Below are 18168 nucleotides of genomic sequence, written 5' to 3'. Positions count from 1 at the left end.
TGATAAAAATTATTAATTTTGAAAAACTCAGGTTGAGAATAGGAATAGCTTATTCCAATAACATATATTTTTGGAATGGATAAAAATTCATTTTGAGGCTAAAATGGAAATATATATTCCTATTCCCCATTCCAATTTCGCCCACCAATCGAAAAATAAAAATAAAATTCTAATTTTCAATGACTATCCCAATTGTATTCCTCTCACCCTTCAAAATGTAATTGTTAGTTACGGAACACTTCGAGATCTAGTGAACCCTTGATTATATGCGCTCTTATCCAAACGCGGTTCCCACAAACCCTAATCAGTGTTCTTTTTTAATTCACGAGCAGTTCATACAAACCCTAACGAATTCCTTTTAATCAGCATCATCTCTACAGAAGACATAATCTTGTTGTTTTGATTTCGATCGACAAAATGCCCATTTTGCATAAAGAACGTTAATGCTATACGCCTCTCTCCTTTAGCGTGCTACGATTGAAAATGTAGCATAGCTCTGTCATGGAGGCGAATACTGAAATCAGCGAAGAAACGTGGAGGGGAATCTTTATTTAGATAATATGGTTGTTCCCTCTAAAGATCTATCGCCACATCTCAGCCACAACCTATTAAGATAAGTAGCTGCACGTTAATGGCAGATACGGGTTTTTAACTCTTTTTTCTCTCCTTCTGAAGTTTTTAATTTTTCAAAGCTCCTGGCGGTTGGGGTTTATGTTGGATCTGCGATCTATAACACTTTCTAATGCGTTCTAGATTTCTGTTTGTCCATATTTTTGTTTTTTAAAGCTCCTGGCGGTTGGGATTTATGTTGGATCTGCGATCTATAACACTTTCTAATGCGTTCTAGATTTCTGTTTGTCCATATTTTTGTCAGAATGGGCTTTTTAGTTTATAGGATTAGGAGCTTTAAATTGGAAGTGTTTATAGCTTCCATTTACTTTTCATCTTTTTCGCCTTGCGTTCAATATGGCAGTGCATATCGGTTAAATGGTAATATATTTTAGGGCATCAATAATCAGGTCTACACCTTTTTTATTATCTCTATACCATAGCCTGTAAGACAATACTGTTACTATATGGTTAAAAAAAGATTTAATAATCTATATGTTTGGATTAGAAAATGTGAAACGCTTCTCATGAGAAGTATTTTTAACGCATCTAACTTACTACAGAATATCTTTAGCCTCTCAAACTAATTTTCATTTGGAACATGTAATCTTTTGTAATTTTTGATCCAAATAGACAGTCGATTGTGATAAGAAATATCGAGACTGAATTGGGATAAGTTGATCACTGAAATGTAGATTCAAAATTTGAACGCCATTTAATATTCACGGTAAAAATAGACCCAGCAATGAATCTTCACAGAAGCATATTTGGTGGACGACTTCCTTGATTTCTTGATTTCTTTTCGGCGGACTCGGTAGTCCTCATGTAACCCCCCTGCGAGAGCTTAATGTCACTTTGCACTCACTTTTCTGATCCAGATAAGAAAAATGTTTCGATTTCAGTCAGAACACCATTGCTGGATGGGATCGGTTTACATCATGCTTTCCATTTGCTTCTAATGTTTCATGCAAACCACATTAGACATGGAACGATGTTCTCAAACCATCCTTGCATTTCGATGCCATTGTCTACCTAACAACTAGCTCGCCCACACTAGTGTTTCAGTTAAGTCTGAATTCGTAAGACTGCAAATCTCAATTTTTTACCCTAGTACGTTTCCACAACAAATATCTTGCCAATAAACATTATAAAACATGCATATTGATTCGCCAATGTTAAATGTAGCTCGAGTTTCGATATTTTTATAGTGTGCTTCAGATTTCATCTATTTCAAGATTCACTGCCATGTTCAATCTCTCCTTTTGGTTCAGCCTCCAGTACTCAAAATCCTTCAAAGACCTATCTTGTTATCAATCAAGTCTCTATTAACCATTCCCTTTCACATTTAGAGGTTCTTCTTGTCTGCTGCACTACCATTCCCTAGGGAAGGCGATTCTTCTAGTTTTTTGTAAACACAATGCAATCCCTATTTTAGAATTATTACTTGAATCATGTCATTGCAGGGCTTTTTCAAGGTAGGTTTCCCACCTTTACTCCCAAACACCCAAAATTTGCATGGAGCACATGCATATTTTTTTTGGCCAATGCTTATCTTGGGGTTGCACCTCATTTTGTGGTCTAGATTGAGTGCTCATTCCCTCTTGAACACAGGTACCCATACATGAGGTTCTTTCCTAGATGTGTGAGTTATTAAAATCTCCCTCTAGCCTCCATTATAAGTCTTTTGCAACCTCCTATCGACGTCAATCATTAAAAAAAATCTCTTCACCATTTTCTTTTCATGTAGCTTTTTGCCCCACTCCCAAAGTTTATGGACTCATTTTGTTAACTTGGATCAAATTTAGTTTCTTGTTTAAGAGTACATTGAAAGAGTAAATACGGTACATTTACAAAGAATAAAAATAGCACATTTAGCATACTTGTGGACATAGTAATGCTCTACAGCTACTTTGACCCATCGAGACCAAAATTTTTAGCCTGACAATCGCATAAAAACAACCCCTATTCAACACAAGGGTTCTGTCTATTAGTAGCCACAATGATTTACTGCCTCTTCTTTCTTCATTTATGATTACAAAAAGTACAGAGACCTTATTTCCAAAAGCTTTTAGAAAATGCATTTCTCCTCAAATTAGATACGCTTAAATTATTCCCTCCTCTAGTTGTTGCTGTTCACTTCAAGTCCAAGGTTTCGTCGAAAAGCTTTTAAACTTTGCAAGCCTCGTCCAAATTTTTCTGTTTTACCTCGTTTATCAGGGTTTAGCTAACGAACATCAAGTCTCACACTTGCAAATCTACTTATTTGTTTTTGATTAGATAAATAGGTTTTACAGGGACCCTGAAACCCAAGAGTTAAAACATTAACAAGGTTGATAATAAGCGTGAAAAGCCCAGCCAAAAAAGTTCCAGTTCAAAGGTTGAAAATAAGCACAAGGCCCAACCAATAGACAAAAACCAAAGAAAAGACCAGGAACAGAAACAACAAGAAACGACTAGGGCAAAAGCCCTTACAAAAAGCCAAAAAAAGGCACAGATAGAAACAAAAGAACAGGCAGAGGATTAGTCCTCGTTCTTTCTCTCCAGGTCTTGCATGACCTGAGCTGCCTCATAGGCCATCTTGTTCTCCTCAGCCTCTTGCTGGTGCGCCCTTTGATCCTCTTGGTCCTAATCGTTGTTGATGTTGTCCTTTGTAGTGTCGACCCCCATTTTGGCTTCTTCCCTATCTTTACCATCCTCATCATCCTTCATAACTCTGTCTTTGATCCAGCTCGTTAAAGATATGATGTTGTTGTTAATGGAGCTTAGCATTGAAATCATTTGATTCGAGAGATTATGATTGTAGATTTCGAGGGTGTTAATCCTTCTCTCCTCTAGACTAAGCCTCTCACCGTTGCCATCTCTTTTATCAAAGTCTGCTCCATTCTTGTTATCCTCCATATGACCCACCTGCTCTTTGACCTCCTCCAACGCATGGAAAAGCCACTTGATTGAATCTGAAGTTATCAATCATGCTATTGTGGGCATTGTTCAAGAGATTCAGCCCGATTTCCCTAGCTTTGTCCGAAATAGCCACAATCGCCAGGTCTATGAGTTCTTCAAGCCTCGTCTCTTCTTGGTTATCCACAAGGACCTGCGGGATCATGGCCTCTCTAAAAATGCCCATTTTCGAGGGTCTTAACTTTAAAGTTTTTCCAAGCTTTCCTCCTGTTATTTACCTGCACCTCCCCATCCACGGTCTCAGAATCCAAATTTTGTTCCTCAGGTTGTGCATGAATATGGATAGGTGAAAGAGGCAACGAAGGCATGTCCCGTTCTTGTTGCATTATCTCATCCTCCAGACCCTCCCTCTTGTGTTTCTTCCCTCCCCGATCATCCTTAATTTCCTCTCACATCTCCATTTCCTCCTCTTTCATCTCCACATCCTCCTCCTCATTGCTGTCATCCTTCACATCTTTCACAGGATGCTTCTGCCCATGATCCCTAGGACTTTTTCTGCTGGGGGTGATGGAGGAAGGCGAGTTCTTGACTTGATGGGTGGTTTTTTTATCAGCGGAAGAAATCACGTCATCCTCAGAGCTAAAGCTCTGAATGTCATCCGCGTCTGAAGAGAAGCTGAAGCTTTCAGAGGTCACATTCTCAGTCTGAGGGGGAGCCTTGCTTATAGTTTGAGCCTTAAAATGCTCATAAATAAGCAATAGGAGACCCTCATGCAACGTGGGGTTATCAATAGGCTTCTTTTTGAAGCTAACCACCGCCTTGCTCAAAGAAGTTAACAGGTAAAAAGGAAAAGAAATTTTACGGCTGCGCTGAAAATGATTCAAAAGAACAAAGTGGTGGGTACGAGCCCTATCAAACCTAGGGTCCAAAGTAATATACTCTATAACAGCTCTCAGAACATACCTCCACAGTTTCTTCATGGTATCAGGAACATAGTACGTGTCAATCTTCTTCGGGGCTTTCAGTTCCTTCTCATCCTTAACAAAATCCCGCCCAGCATTAGCCGAGAGCTTCTTGTCCCTGAAAAACTTAAAACCCTCAATCGAGATTTCAGCAACAGTCGAAATCACCTCCTTAGTGATTAGAAAGAAACCCCATTTACCTTCACTCTGCCATCCTTCCATGAACCAATCATACTATTGGTCACCCCCTGATCAAAGCCATGCAATTTCGTAATGTATTTGGTAATCTTGCCTTGATCCAGCTGCTCCCATACTTTGTCCCTGCTCTTCCATTTCTCAATTTCGCCCACTGGCTCCTTTCTACACCTTTCGCTAACCATATCTGCACTCTGCACACCCTCAATTCTCATATGCACCTCGCACTGCAACAGATTGGAACCTCTGTGAATAAGCAGAATGCAGAAAGAATTAACCCTTCTGTTGCTCCTATTGTAAATGTAATAAACGACCCACAAAGCGTGTCAACTAGTCTGTAATAAATTGCAGCAGTTACAATTTCCCATGCTAACTTTTTGGGAAGTAACATTTTACTCTTGATCCATTCATACTCATAATTGCAAATTGATCTTCTTTGTACTTCTTTGGATCTTGTCCAGTTCAATCAAGCTTTTAACATCAACCGGCAAAGTATTTCTGGGATGCCATGTCATAATTTGGCTTGCGCTGACCCCAATATTTGTAAACTTGTCAGCAACCGGGTTAGCTTCCCGAAAAATATGAGTGACGTGGACTCTACTGAATTTGGCAAGAATCTCACGAGTCTCATCAATAAGATTCGCAATCGACCATGATGGCTGAGAATTGCCATTAATACATTTTATAATGTTGTTCAAATCCCCTTCAAGCCAAAGATTAGTAACTCCAATTTCAAAAGCCAGTTTGACAGCATTACACGTAGCATTTGCTTTCGCAAAGTGCTTGGTTTGATAACCCAGCGGGAGGGAAAAAGCTGCAATACCATCTCCATTTTCATTCCTTATTATGCCTCCACTTCCTGAGGAGCCAGGATTTTCCTTGGACGCTCTATCGAAGTTGGCTTTATGCCGACCTTCCAGGGGGAGAAGCCATTTGGCTTCTTGTCTTTTCATCTTTCTGTCTTTTGCCTTCTCCTTTTTTTTGCCACCTAATTCTATATCTCCCCCTTTCCTTACTGAATAGTTTTCCTTAATGTTAGCAAATATTTTCTTTCCTATCACTATAGCCGGCTCCTCTTTATCTCTGAAGATTTTGTTATTTCTCTCCTTCCAGATGCTCCAACAAAAATGAGGCAGGATCCAGGAACTTAATTCTTGAAGTTGAGACCTATTGAACATACACTTCCATTGACAGAAGAGATCTAGGAGGTTAAAAGGCACACACCAGCTGAAGCCCAAGTGCTATGTGAGGAAAACCCAAACCTCCCTGGAGAAAGAGCAGTGAATGAACAAATGATTGCCAGTCTCCGTTTGATCTTTACATTACACACATTTGCTAGGCATAATATGACCTCTTTTAATGAGGTTATCCTGGTTAAGGATTCTGTCTTGTAGAGCCAGCCAATAGAACATATTAATTTTTGGAATGAGGTCAGGAATCCAAGCCCTTGACCAAGGAGGAATCTCTTTTAATCTCCAAAGGGTCGAGTACCCAGAGGCGGCAGTATATTGCCGATTGGCGTTATCTCCCCAGACCAACTCATCCCTGTTGTTATTTAGGGCCATAGAGTTAAGCATAATCATAATAGGGTTAAGATCTTTAGAGATGACGGAAAGGTCTATCCATCCCTGGTCGTTCCTGTAGTTACTATCTTTCTGCCCAAAATGGTTGATGCGGTCATTCATCCAGACCTCATAGCTGGGGTTGTTCATAAGGGGGCCCTGAATAGGCCAACTATCGGACCAGAACTGGATATCCTCCCCATTTCCCAATTTCCAAGATACTCTAGAATTAGCTAGGTCCCTGGCTTTTCCATTTCCCAATTTCCAAGATACTCTAGAATTAGCTAGGTCCCTGGCTTTTAAAAAACCATTCCAAATAGCGGATCCTCTTGGGATATCTTCGCTGAAGAGGGTAAACTGTTTAGAGGGTCTCTTAATATACTTGTTTTCCATAATGTCTCTCCATTCCCTTGTACTGCTGAAGATACGCCATATTTGCTTAGCCAAAAGAGCCTTGTTGAGGTGAGTTAGCTTCCTAATCTACTTATTTGTTGCTAATACTTAATTTACATAAACTCTAATCACATATCTTCAATTACTAACATGTAGTTGGCACAAAATCACGATTATAATTTTTTTTTATGGCATTTGGCAAACTTTTATTTTTAGTATGGATTTTCTGAAGAACTTTTAATTTCGGCATGGAATTTTGTACTGTACGCTGTATTTGGACAAGCGTAGCCACACCTTGCGTCCCATGTAAGCTTTGACCATGTCAATGCGATTGCCTCTTTTTGCGTGCTTGGAATAAAAGTATAGCACAGCTTTGTCATGGAGGCAAATACCAAAACCAGCGAAGAAACGTGGAGGGGGCAATCTTTATTTGTTATAATGTTAGCTCCCTCTCAAGAACTATCGCTACACCAAAACTGTGACCAAGGTTAATAGCTACGCATTGATGACAGATACGGAATGAGAACAATTGTCGTTTGGCTTATATGGTTGCTTCGTCTCATGTACTGTTTGCAACACCTAAAACATTTGGATGACAAATGCCAAATTCCTTTTGCATTTGTGTTTTTATATGTTTTTATATTTTTTATAGGTCATTGGCATCCATACAGCTCTGTTTAACTTTGATTCGTACTCTCATTCTACTAGCCTTAAGGCATTATAGGTTGGGTTCTAGACAGGGGTTTCGTAAAAGAATTCAGTCTGCAGGGGGCTTCCTAATACGTGAATGTGAAATCCAATGGTTATATGATCATTTTACTTCTCTCTTCTTTCATTTTGATGGTTGTATAGTCATTTCAATAAATGACTCTCTACAAGTCATGGACTTAGTTGAAGTCTGAATTTCAGCAAATTTTTTCTTTTTTCAAACTTCATCCATATGATATTTAATATGGTATTATATTATTTTGAAATAATGTTGAATTATTTAGGTTAATTATTTAGCAATGTCAAATTACTTTCACAAATATGTGGATATATCATATATATGTTTAAAAATAAATAAATAAATTTGTATCACATATATTTAAAAATAAATAAATTTGTATAAGTTAAATTTAATGTTGAATTTTTCTTGTGTTTTTACCCTATATCGAATTTCACCTGAAGTGAGCTCGAATTCAAATTTGAGGATTTTGTTGTGTTGTATCGACATTAATAAAGATGTTCTTTGCGTTGAGTGGATGTAGGCATATTTGGGGGAACCATGATAATTTGGTGTGTTGTGTTTTGTCTATTTTTACTGCCCTCTTAGATATGTTTATTTATTTTATCTGCTCAATTAAATCTTACAATTAGTATTAAGCTTGGTTAAAACCAAGAAGCAGATATGAAATAAGAGAAACTCTTACGTTGACTTCAACACCTAGAGTATGTCAATGGTTTTTAGCTCAAAAATAGTTATATTTTAGTTGGGTAATTGTTCTCTCAAAGTTTTAGATTAAAACATTCCACCATTGGTCACTGCATTACCCTAAGGTTCCTCATTGAAAAAGTGTGGGATAAACAAGGGGAAGAGGCTTTTTACTGCTTTGTTGACTTTAAAAAAGCTTTCGATACCATCCTTAGGGATAAGCTATGGAATAGGATGGAAGAATTGAAGGTCCCAACAGAGTATAGAGCTGCTGTTTATAAACTTTACGGACAGGTTAAAGCGAAAATCAGAACCAAAGTGGGCATGTTGGAATGTTTTGGGGCTGAATATGTGATCAGTTTACTTCTTTATGCTGATGACCTTATTCTAATTGCTAAAACAACACAGGTGTCTGGGGATAGATTTCCATTACTGGCTAAGTTGGGAAACATGCAGATCAAAAACGATATAGGGGGGATGGAAGGCATCTTATCTTCTTAAAAACAGGTGCAGGACATCGGAGTTATGGGATTGGAAGACTAAGAAAACCCTCTTTGGGTTGTTGGTGATACCAGTTATTTTATATGGCAGCAAGGTATGGGGGAGCAGGGCATCAAACCATAAAAAGGTGACAAATTGAAAGAATTCAGAAACACTTCATCACAATTAATCTGAAAATCAAATCAATAATTCCATATGAGATTATTTTAGTGGAGGCAGGCATGTTCCCGGTAGAGGCCTCGGCAATTGTTAGACTATTGAGCTATCTAAAAAAATTGAGTAAAATGGATGCACATTGCTGGCCTAGTAAGGTGGTTGATAGAGAATTGGCTTGTTGGAAGAAGACATAGAAGAAACAAAGCAATAAATGGTTCAACAAGTGGAACATTGACTACCAAGAGTGCCTGGAAACAAATTTTGAAATAAAAAAATGGGTGGCAGAAAAAATCAGATTTGCCATGTGGGTAAAACTAGTTATGTAGAAAAAATACCTATTATGTCAAAGATTTAAATCCCACATGTGAACATGATGACAAAGAGTATTTAGGAGCCGAGATCGAAGGAAAGACAAAAATCCTAATTGCTCAAATGAAATTTGGTTCATACCATTTGAGATGTGAAACTAGTAGACGAAAGGTCCTGAAGGAAGAGTGGGAGGATAGAATTTGTAGATTTTGCAATGAGGGTGTGGTGGAAATGGAGTGGCACTATTTGAAGGATTGTATAGCATACGAGGACATTCGCAACCAGCACAAAGAAACTTTAAAAGTGAACAACATAAAAGACCTTTTCAAAGGACCAAGACTCCTCAAGGGGGCCATTTTACTTGTGCAGATTAACAACAAAAGAGATAGTCTGGAGAAAACACATCAGATTGACTAGGAGTTCTATGTGGGTCCCTTAGGCTTATGGCCTCGTAGACGTCATTAAAGATGTTTCATTCGATCATTCAGTTTGGAATCCAATAAGTGAAAGATGGCTAGTGTCCTTATTAATTGCAAAAGTAAAATAGATATTTTATATCTGGTAGAGACTCAATAAAATGGGAGCGGTTCCTTGTAATAGTGTGAAATGTTGGCACAAGTTTCTTTTGTCATCCACATCAACAAAATGTTGAAAAGGAACAGCTGAAATGTGAAGTAAGAAATTGGGAATTAGAAAATCTGATTTAAAAAAAAAATAAAAGTAGCATATGGCGAGGAAAGAGTTGCTGCTGTTGAATGTAAAATTGTGCCAATAGAAATAGGTGAACCAGATTGTTTATAACAGAGCAGCGATATGGCACTCTGTTCCACACCGAATAACAAAGAGTTTGTAACAAATGGAAAGGAATACCTGAGCAGTGCCAATGTTCACCAGAATTTTCTCATCTTGAGAAACAGTACAGTAAAGGTGAAAACAATACAGCCCTTGAGAGAGCGAGTTCCAGAATTTCTAATGGATGTGTTGGTTCGCAGCATGATCCCATATTTCAGGAATTAAGAGAAAAGGGGAATTGCTGCCTGGTTCAACATTGCATGTTGAACAGGTAGACCGGGGTTCTGTAAAAAGAGCTGCTTCAAACAGAAAGTGCCACGGGATTCCTTAACAGATTGGAAAGTGGCACATGGAGTCTTCCTCCCTCCCTGCAGTCGAGGAGAGTAGAAAAGTGGCCTTAGTTGAGGAGTCCAAGTGTGCTAGGGTTGGAAGTAGCTCGTTTCCAGGCACTCTGTTATGGGATAAAATTTTGGGTGAGGAGAAAGAGCCTAGGCAGTTGGCTAACAAACCCGGAAGTAGCTCGTTTCCAGGCACTCTGTTATGGGATAAAATTTTGGGTGAGGAGAAAGAGCCTAGGCAGTTGGCTAACAGCTCCACACAACAGGAGAATGGGGAAGAGCCTTACTTTCCTCCTATTAGAGTTGAGATAGATTGCGAAGGACAACAAAGAATGAGTATTGCCCCTTGGTTTTATGGGCAAAGAAGCATTCGCCCAAGTTTCAAATCCAATGGAAGGATTTGGAGGATTTTAAATCCCCATATCAAAAATTGTTTTGAGCAAATTGATGTGTTAGAAATAGAAAAGAATTATTTGCAGTTTGTCTTGAATCTTCAGGAGCCCGATGGAAATGTAACGATTCTTGGACTTCCACAAAATGGAGAAGAAGAGCTTGACACAGAACGTGGTGACCTGGGCAGGAGGTTATTTTGTGAGGTTCAGAGCTGATGACGATAATTGGAGAGCGGGCGCAAGAAGAGGACTAAGAGCAGGTTACACTTGAAATATAATGCACTCTTTACCTATGACAATGGATTACTCCTATTTGGAAAGTTACTTACGGAAAATGCCTTTCAAATGCCAATTTATAGGGGAAATATAAAATAATGTAAATCTACTTTAGAACATTCAACATAACAGAATCCACAAGACACGGCCTTATTAGTCCTTTGGCCTTTTGATCTGCTAGATCCCAATCTTCTCACTTCATGCGCAAAGGCTCGTTACTAGACATAGCAATCCACAGATCTCGGTCAACCAATATATCTTCAACTTCAAGTTTCCACAACTCAAAGTTTGTGCCATTAAACTTTTCAATCTCTACTTTCCTTGTACCTGCCATCTCAATTACCAGATAAACACTTTTCAAACTCCTACTGGAACCAAATTGACATAGAAAACAATCCTATCCGACAAGGATAACCTAGACTTTGATACCACTTTTACCAAAATGCTCATAACTTCATTTCTCCACATAATCACTCCAAATCAAAACCAAAAGGAAGGTTATTCATCCTACTATCAAAATGTACAGATTATACATGGTTTCCAGGCCATACATGGGCATACAAGACCTGAAACCAACACAAAAACTGAAAAACCAATCAAAACAACTTAGAATCACACCAAATTTGTTTCAAATGTAAATGTTTATGTTCCTGAGACTATGGTTGGAGCCTTGACTAGTTGATCTTGATTAAGATTCTTTGTTTTGAGTACATTGATCATTTGTTGGACACTTCGTGATATTGTAATGTTGCATTCGGAGTTGGCATGGATTGATCAGTTGCAGGTGCTCATGGAAACTTAGAGATGAAGATGATGGTGTTATCTCTTGTGATTAGAGGTGTGTTTGTTGGAATGGTCGGTGCAGGAAGTTTGAGAGGCATTCATTTGATATGGTTGGAGACTTGGATATCTTGATCAATGTTCTTATCTTGGTCTGTTGTTCAGTAACTTATGCACTTTGTCAAGTGGGAGATTGTTAAGATGACGAAGTGTGCACTGTACAGTGTAACACCGTAACGTACGGTGGAGGTGAATCACTGTACGTTGACACAATGTTGTTTTGACATGTACGGTGGAGTCATGTGTGGTTTGTACAGTTGTACGGTGAAGCCTTATAGTAGTATGGTGAAGCAGTATGACAAAGTTGGTATGAGTAATCGAGGGATGAAGGGAGTGTTTGAGGCCTTGATGCCAAAGGGAATTTTAGAGGCTGAAGGGAGTGATTCCATGCTGAAGGGACTGCCAACTGGAAGAGTAACTGTCAGATGGGTGAGTAATTGTTGAGACTGTAACCTTATTTGTTCTGTGACATTTAATGCACCAGATTCCATAATGAATTGTAGAGTGTATAAATGTTTGCAAGATTCGTTGGGCTATAAGAAGCTCTGGCTGTGAAAGTCAGGTTGATTGTAAAGACAATCTGAGCCCGAGAGCCTATCCAAAAACCAGAGTTTGTTGTATGTAAATTGTTTACTGTAATACAAAGTTTCTCAAGGGTTTTTTGGGTGGTGGGTTTTTCCCGAAAGGGTTTCCTACGTTAAATCTGGCTTCCTGTATTTCTCTTGTGTGCATATTGTTTTTCAATATTCTTGTTTTTCCTGTGCATTTCAATGTTATAAAGTAGCTATGAAATCTTTCTTATTTCCCTTGTAAATTGACATTTGGAAGGCGTTTTCTGCAAGTAGCTTTCCTAACAACTCCAAGTTTTGATGGAGAATGTTTTAAATACCTAGTGCTCCAGGTCGGGCCGCAAATATGCTTGGTGAAATTTGAGCTCTCAGGCAACCTGCCAGTAATCAGGATAGTGCAACAGACTAATTGATGCTTCAAAATTTATAAGAATGAAACCTAAAATGTATTGGCAGAGGGAAAAGGACTGTTTCTTTCTGGACAAAGGGCTTTGGTAGAGTCTACAAACCACAATACGTTGAACCTCGCCTTTCGAGCTGACCCTAGATAGGCTAATGTTGATAGGCGATTGAACAATGTTTTTAGGGTTATGGAAACTGAAGATTCAAAATGGCCTTTGAAGGAGGAGAATAAAATGTGTAAATATGACTTCTTAAAGAAGTGGGAGGCGATAGAGATAGAGCCTTGTGCCATGGCGTGGTGTTAATTTACAGTGGAAGGGAATGTTAATCACATTGAAAATGCCACACGAGGAGGAGCCAACGGGAAGAGTGGCTACTGCAGATCACCCCTGGCTCTATTGGCTTCCTGCCCATGTCTTCAGGTTCAGAATTTCTTTGTAGATCAGAACAGTATGAAAACTGTCATGATGCTGCAGAGTGAGTGGATCAGGGCCTCAATAGTCTTGCATTAGTTTCAAAGGATTATGTTCGGAAAGATGTTAGCTCTGTTGCGAAGCTGCCTGGAGTTTTTAATTCTCTTTTACAAGTTATTGATGATTGGTGCCACATTGCCAACTCAAGGGATGTGCAAAATTGATGAGAACTAAGCTTTTAGGAGCAAATAGTGCCTTTACAGGGTTTGGATTTGGATATGAAACAATGAGCCAAATTGGTCCACTATCTGAATTCAAGATAGGCATTGATCCTGTGACTTTAGAGAGCAAGGATTGTCTGTACCTTGTAGTTGCAGATGATAAAGTGACATTGAAGGTAAAAAATCTTGCTCATTGGAATCTGTTTGTGCAATCTTTAGCATTGGAAGTGTTCCTGTCTGTGGACCTATGGATGGCTTTGTACCAACAAATGGTGAAAGGGAAGATACTCTGTTGTTCGATTGTATTCAATCTGACAAAATATGGAGAAAGCTCATTCAGAGTGTTAGCAAACAGAGCTTTGTGAAGCTAAAATCTTCTGGGTTTGATAATAACATAAATGGTAGAAGTGGAAATGTAGGGGTATACCCCTGTTGATGGCTGTGCGGAGATTGTTGAGTACAGTCATATGACCATTTCCCTTCTCTTTTCTTCCAATTTGATGGTTGTATATGTTTCTATAAATGGCTTTCTACATGTCATGAACTGTATTCTATCAATTAAGGTTAAAACTTGCACATTGTTTAATTTTTTTTTAATGAAAACTCAGAAATTTATGGCTAAGGATATCTAAAATTTGATTATTTAAATATTTTTCAATATAATAGAATTAAAAAAAATAGAAGTCTTTTGTGGAAAACCCTCTCCTTAAAATAGATCGTGAAGTTCCCCATCAAGTTGTTTTTAATGAGACCTAAAAATGGCCAACCATGAGATCGTAGTCTTGTATTTTAGGTGTTTCTTAATTATGTCTTGAAGGCTTTTAAGTTTTTAAGGGGGCAGTTTTCTTCAGAAGTGTTCGAGGCTTCAATTTGGTTTCATTTTTGCTATTTTGTTCAAAATTGTTAAATTCTGAATCGTTAGTCGTTTTGGTAGTTGATTCTCGAGTTTAAATCAGAGGGTTTCACGTTTGTACATTTTTGTGGTCCCTATCGCATATGAGAAGACATCGTAGTTTGAAGGTTAGAGTGAGTCTAATAATATTTTTTTGTGGATTAGACCACGCAAACCACTTTGCACAGAGCATGCATCTCTGTCGGTAAATACTCAGCATAGACAGTTCTACACTATAAAAGTGATTATCCTTTTGGAACTGATATTTGTTGCAATTGTTCTACAGTTATTAGATTTAAGTTTGATGATAATAGATAATAAGCTTTTAAATTTTTAGATTCAATTTTCATGATAATGGATCAATAAACGTTGATTCATAATTTTTGCACAGAATTATTGATAATTTTTTGTAACACCAATCTAAGACAATATTGTAAAATCAGAGAGTGGATGATGAGCGGAATAGCTGTGGAGGTTCACTAGACTGAACTGTGTAGTCAATCAGCTAGAAACCCTTTTCTTGATTAAACTATATAATTTCTAGGCAGTTTTTGCATAAGAAATGCACTCTTTAAAATACAAATCATTTTGTGATATTGTTATCAGGATTTAATTGTGTGATTTTGAGTCAAATTCATTGACCCATGTTTCAAGAGTAGTGATTCAACATGAATCCATCTCTCATGAGAATAAATAGAACACTTAGCACTCATTGAATCTAGGTGATGCTCACAGGGGCGAAGCACTGGGACTTCCTGATAACACAGTTAAATCCTGATAACAATATCACAATTTGACTTGCTGTAGAAATTATCTCCTACAAACCATTTTACTCATAACATGTATCTTTATCAATTAGGATCCTAATGATAGTAGCGTCTCAATGGTTGTCTTCCAGGAAAGGATACTAGCTGCTCTGCTTTTCTTTTTTTTTTGGTGTGTGGGGTCTGAGGGCCGAAGTTTTATAAGAGATAGTAACCTCGGTTTATTGTTTTTTCACATCAGAAACATGTATTTGTGCTCATCATTATAACTCTCATTATTCGTTTTTCTCTTCCATGTGTTTCATTGGATCTTATGATGTGCAGGAAAGTATGAAGTTACATATTGGGAGCAACGACAGTTTTTAGTAAATTAACTTCATGCCTGAAATCGAGATGCAAAACAATATTTAATGTTTTTCCACGAGATTTTCACATAAAACTGTTTTTGAATTGTCTAATATGGGAGAACTACCTTTACGCTTAAACTCTACTAATAAACCAAAGATCTATTGATAACTTTATTTATTTTTATATCTAATTTTAAATTTTTTTTGTTTATTATTTAAGATACGATTCTTGGTAGCAATATCATAATTTTGGCTTGGTGTGGAAAATGTCTCATACTTCCAATTTATGAACTTCAGGGGCTTTTGAATTAGCAACAACATGTTAAAGGTTTTGTAAATGGGGTTTCAAGCATAGTTAAGTGCACAATTAGATGTAATGAGTGCTAAGTGTAGTTGAAATTTTGATAACAATTTTACAATTTGATATGCTGAAGAATATATTGATGAGTTTGAGGGGCATTTTATTGAATGGTTCATATGGAATAATACAACTTTTTAAAGTTTTTCCAAATAGTGCTACAAGTAGAGTCATGGAAGAAATTCAGTAGTATTGAGATGGGTTGGAAGATTTGATGTTTCTTCACGTAGATGCGATGGGTGTTTAAGTGTTCTGTTCATTCTTATGAGAGGTGGGTTCATGTGAACCACAACTCATTAAACAAGTCTTACTCATTAAATAACTCAATGTGTTTGACTAAAAAACTACATTGTTGAATAGTTGAATCTTGATAGCAATTTCACAATTTGACTTATTGTGGAACACACCTCTTTAATTATTACTTGATGAGCTTTAAAGGGCTTTCTAATGAATAGTTCTTAAGAAATGACACGTGGAGAAATGGGGTTACAAACATAGTGAGTTTAACTACTCATGAAACATGAGTGAAAAATGACATTCGAATTTTGATAGCAATATCTTACTTTGAAGATTCACAATTTTACTTTCTTATTGAATTGTGCTTAGTTTATCATCAACTCATTTTATATCCGGTGGCTTTTCTTAGAGTAACATGTTTTGTGGCTTAACTTTGAGATTTTGTGCAATGTGGTAACATTCTCTATTTTAGCTTTCACTGAAAGCTCCAAAATTGTGTATGCCAACATAATTATCATGTGCATAATCATTGTAAATGTGCGTTATTATTGTCTTAGATGATTATTTGTTAGAGCATAAGAGGGCTCACAACACAAGTAAACTAAATCGTCTTTGAGATTGAATATTATTGGATCAATTTCTTTGTAGGAGTTATTTTGTTTTGCCCCCAAAAAAATGGTCGTAAGCATGGAGTTTTGGGTGTGCGAAGTTAGCTTGGGCTGGTTCTCTTCCCTTCTTACTTAACATAATTTTTACTTAAGCTAAACTTTAGGCATAATATAATTAATTTTTTTATTAATTATTATTATGCAACTTAGGTTAGATTCTTGTTAGGGTTTTAATCTCTTTTATAAAGGTAGATCTCTCTTGTAACATTCACTTTTTGATTAATAAAAATTTATCTTTTTGTTCATAAAAAATGTCTCCTTTGTGAATTTAGAAATTCTAGCCTCCCTAGCTTTTATTTCTCTATTTGAGATAGGTGTTTGCATCCAAGTGATTTTTGGGAGCTATGGGGTTGATTTTCATCGACTTCAACATGGTATCAGAGATTCAGATCTTCTTGTCCTTATTTTCTTCATGAGAGTTTTTCACATTGGTTTTGAGATTTGGTTTTGAAGAGGAGTTTTATATTGGATATAAGGGAAACTTTGATTCTAGTCACTTGGAGCCCAAACAAACATCATCGTTGAGCTCAGAGCATCATTCGTTGTTGACAATTGTGGTAATTTTATTTAGTCCAAGATTGTACAACCTTGAGGTCAAAAACCAAGGTGAAACATTTTTTGAATTTTTTTAATAAAACATTGGGGGGTATATTTTGTTTGAAAAAGTATTTGTTTTTAAAAAAAAACGTATATATGCAGGTGAACAAAGAGGGACTTTTTCTTAAATAAGTGCATGGTGCATTTTTTTTTGGAAAAGGAAGACATTAAATTAGTACTTGTATTAGTAGGCTTGTGAGCCCTTTTGGTACGCTTGCCAGTAATTCTCATTGGGCTGGCGTTGACCTTGATTCTCTTGCCGAGCATACCTTCAATGCCATTTCTTCGAATCCTTTTCCTAATTTTTACATTTTGTGCAATCTATTTCCATACAAGTCTCATAATGGATGGGATCCTTTTTAATCTGACACAAACCTTCTTTTTCATCTGAATCAAAAACTTCACTAGGGGTTTGTGTTCCTTATGTGACGTTTTCCCTATGTTCATCGTCTTCTTCCATCGTTGCATCCTATAAAGTTTCAATAAAAATATTTAAATCAAAGTCACCCAAGATTTTAAATTCTTGAATTTTATTCAAGAATTTCTTGTGGAGGCAGGATTTTCCCATGGTGTTGCACGCCCTTTGAACACCTTAGGATCTCGCATTTTTGGTGCTTCTCGACCTCTTTCCTTGGCCTCCGAGACGTGCGCATGGATTTTTGATTTTTTCTGGTGTGCCTCTTACTCCTCCCATGCGCTAATTCTGAGACCAGATCAGCCATCATCTGGCCATATTTGGTCAACGTGCCCCGTTTGGTGGTTTGTTTTGGAACCTCGCGTTGCATTTTTAATGTAAACCGTCAACCTTTTGGCTCATGTGCCTGAATTTGGTTTCAGTGGTGCATTAATTTTTTTTTTGTATCCTTTGGCATGAATTAGTGAGGTGATTAGTGGGAGCCATGGTTCAAATCTTTGGGAAAACATTAATGGTGGAGTTCTATTCTTGGGGTGCATTTTTGCTTGGAGATCAGGCCCAACGTGCCCTCATTGATCCCTGTGTAATCACCTCTACGTAGGCCTCTTTTTTGGCCCCAACATGCCACGTGGCCATATTTAAAGCCAC

General features: G+C 37.5%; 1 long non-coding RNA gene across 2 annotated transcripts; it reads left to right on the top strand.

The window, feature by feature from the left end:
* The first annotated feature begins 206 nt into the window (after positions 1-206).
* Positions 207-15464, top strand: LOC149553451 (uncharacterized). Of its 2 annotated transcripts, none has more exons than XR_016353074.1 (2): positions 207-634; positions 15223-15464. It is a non-coding gene; the product is annotated as an uncharacterized LOC149553451 (long non-coding RNA). The 2 variants fall into 2 exon arrangements; XR_016353075.1 differs by having other exon boundaries at positions 207-644.
* The last annotated feature ends 2704 nt before the right edge of the window (positions 15465-18168 follow it).

Source organism: Cupressus sempervirens, chromosome 6 (assembly GCF_028749045.1).
Source record: "Cupressus sempervirens isolate cs-2001-9-10 chromosome 6, ASM2874904v1, whole genome shotgun sequence".
Taxonomy (NCBI): domain Eukaryota; kingdom Viridiplantae; phylum Streptophyta; class Pinopsida; order Cupressales; family Cupressaceae; genus Cupressus; species Cupressus sempervirens.
Note: the sequence above shows the minus strand (reverse complement) of the source record. Positions and strands in the feature narration are given on the sequence as shown.